Consider the following 3,489-nt stretch of genomic DNA (forward strand, 5'->3'; position numbering starts at 1 on the left):
CAGATTACATGTCTGCCTCCTCATCAGATTTGTCGTTGGGTGCTATCTTGTTGTTTTTTGTTGTTATGTGCCGTCGAGTCAGCCCTGACTCATAGCGACCCCTCCTTGGGTTTCTGAGGCAGTATCACTACGGAAGTAGGATTGTCCAACCTTCCGTCTGAGGAGTGGCTGGTGGGTTTGAACCGCCAGCCTTCTGATTAGCAGTCAAGTGCCTTAGCCACTATGCTACCAGAGGTCCGGTCCTGTGCTATTCTCATAATCATCGCTTTGCTTGGGACCACTGTTGCAGCCACTGTCAATTCATGTCATTGCGGATCTTCCTCTTTTTCACTGGCCCTCTACTTTACCCACCATGGTTTCCTCCTCCAGGGACTGGTCTTTCCTGATAACATGTCTAAAGTGCATGAGACGAAGTCTTACCATCCTCACTTCTAAGGACCATCCTGGCTGTACTGTTTCCAAGACAGATTTGTTTGTTCTTCTGGCAGTCCATGATATATTCAATATTCTTCATCAACACCATAATTTGAAGGGATCAATTCTTCTTTAGTCTTCCTTATTCATTTTCCAGTTTTCGCATACATAGGAGGTGATTGAAAATACCATGAGTCAGGCGACTTTAGTTTTCAAAGTGACATCTTCACTTTTAAGCACTTTAAAGGTCTTTTGCAGCAGATTTGCCCAGGGCAATACATCATTTGATTTCTTAACTGCAGTTTCCATGGCTGTTGACTGTGGACCCAAATCATAAAGATTACAGCCTACAAAATTTGCTTCAGTCTTCTCAGATCTTTAAGCTCATTATCTTTCCTCACTGTCAGCAAATGCCCTCACTTCTTACTTCCTTGAGAAGATCGAGGCCATCTCACACACTATTTAAACTTCAGTCCATAAACTTAAATTTCCTTTTATCTTTACAGATTATCTCTATCTGATCACCTTCTCTTAATGCAGAGCATAACACCAGAGGCAGAAGCAGCCAATGGCACCCATCATGGGATTATGAATCACAGAGACAAAAAAGGCCAAATATAGAGTCTTTACCAATAGAAGGAAAACCAAAACTGAATCTCAGTAAAAGAAAATCAAGCAACCCAGAATACTAAGACAATGAGCCTCACCAATGGGAGCTGATCTAGATGAATTCCATAGATAATGGAACAAAGCCCTGAGACAGTGTTTTACACCACTGTGCTCTTGAGTACTTTAAAATAAACTGAGCTTTTTCTTTTTCTTTTTCTTTTTCTCTCCTAGAAGCTATAGTACCCTGCCCTTCCTGCTAAGAGTTCTCTGTCTGGAATTCCTTCTAATGTAAAGCATACTTTTGACATTACTGTTATTGCAACCCACTTAGGTGAGCTGAATGGATCTAAGACCCTTAGAAAGACTAATCTCTGAAAAGATTATGGTGCACACCTCTACCTCCAGAACACCAAGACAAAGACAAGACTCAAAGTAAAATAAGGTCAAGTAAGGAAGTACCACAAAATTCTCATTTTCCTCACAATTACTACATTAACGCTTTAATTATTATTTTTTTTTTTTCATGATGTTTTGGGTTCATGCCAGTGTAAAAATATCCATCCTTCTTGGTGTTCTTGGTAGTGAGTTCTCCTGGCTATGTTTGCATTTTTGCAGTGGATGCTAAGAAGCTTGGGATATTATTTGTTACATAAGTGAACTAAACTGAGTTTTTAATGTTCTTTTAAAAAGATTTGAGGATCGACCATAACTCTTCCTATGCTGCTCTTTCATAGGACACACAGCTGCAAACATTTTGGAATTATCTTCAGCAAAATGTTACTTGTATATGATATTAATGATATTGTTTGGTAATTTCTGCAATCTATGGATCACCTTTCTTTGGAATGGGCAGAAATATGGATCTTTTATAGATCAGTGGCCAGATAATCTGTTTCCCAAATTTCTTGGCCAGAAAAGTGAACACTTCCAGTGTCGCATTTATTTGTTGAAGTATCTCAAATGGTATTCCATTAATTCCTGGACACTTGTTTTTTGCCAATGCTTTTAGTGCAGTTTGGACTTCTTCCTTCTATACTATCGGTTCTTGATCATATGCTGTCTCCTGAAATGACTGAACATCAATTGATTCTGTTTGGTACAGTTACTCTGTGAATTCCTTTTGTCTTATTTTGATGTTTCCTGCATCATTCAATATTTTCCTTATAGAATCCATTAATGTTGCAACTCAAGGCTTGAAGTTTTCTTTACTTCCTTCAGCTTTAAAATCTGAGGCTATTCTTCCCTTTTAGCTTCCTAACTCCAGGCCTTTGCACATTTTATTACCATACTCTGTCTTCTCAAGACACCCTTTGAAATCTTTTGTTCAGCTCTTTCATTTCATCATTTTATCCATTTGCTTTAGCTCGTCTACACTCAAGAACAAGTTTCAGAGTTTCTCCTGACATCTATTTTAGTCTTTTCTGTCTTTATAATGACCTTTTGCTTTCTTCATGTATTATGTCCTTGATGTCATCCCACAACTCATCTGGTCTTCAGTCATTAGTGTTCAATATATCTAACGTATTCTTAAGATTGTCAAAATTCAGGTAGGATGTAGTCAATGACATACTTTGACTTTCATACACATGTTTTAATTTTCTTCAGTTTCAACTTGAGCTTGTATATGAGCAATTGATGGTGCATTCCACAGTCAGCTTGTACCTTGTTTTGACTGATGATATTGAGCTTCTCCATTGCCTCTTTCCATCATATGTAGTCATTTTGATTCTTGTATATTTCAGCTGGCAGGGTCCCCATGTATAGTCACCATTTATGTTGTTGAAAAAAGTACTTGCAATGACTAAGTTGTTGGTCTTGCAAAATTCTTTCATGTGCTCTCTGGTGTAATTTCTGTCACTAAGGCAATATTTTCCAACTACTGATGCTTTGCTAACTGCCAAATGGAAAGATCTATTGGATTATCAAATCAATTCTAGCCAGTAAAGACTACACTTGTTTACATATTCCTGAGGTTTTATCCACAGTGTGCTTAAATGATTTAAGCAACATGGCTTCAGCTACTCATACTATTCGAGGTCTCAGTCTTTCCCCACTCTCTTATGCTATCTGAGAAAATATTTTAATATTTTTCTCAATTTTCTTTTATTCTTTTTCACTCAAATCAGTAATTTACTATTGATGAGTTATTTATTTATTTATATTATTGTGATTTGGGTGAAGACTTACAGAGCAAATTCACTTTCCATACAGCACTTCACATATATTTAGTCTCATGACATTGACCACAGTTTATCACAATGCAACAGCTCCCCTCCCACTTCCTCCACATAGTTTTCTCATCCCTGTGTCCATCCCTCCATGCAATCCTGCCCTCTGAACTGTCTCCCTATGCATAAGCAGCCCTTCTTTCTCCCATGATTGTTCTCTCCAAGGAGTGTATCTACTTGAGATAAATGTTCAACTCACATGCCTGTATTTTGTTTGGCTGGAAACCACAGGTGTGGG

The sequence above is a fragment of the Orycteropus afer genome, unplaced genomic scaffold (genome assembly GCF_000298275.1).
Source record: "Orycteropus afer afer isolate SDZICR_OR568_19922 unplaced genomic scaffold, OryAfe1.0 scaffold00277, whole genome shotgun sequence".
In the NCBI taxonomy this organism is placed as follows: domain Eukaryota; kingdom Metazoa; phylum Chordata; class Mammalia; order Tubulidentata; family Orycteropodidae; genus Orycteropus; species Orycteropus afer.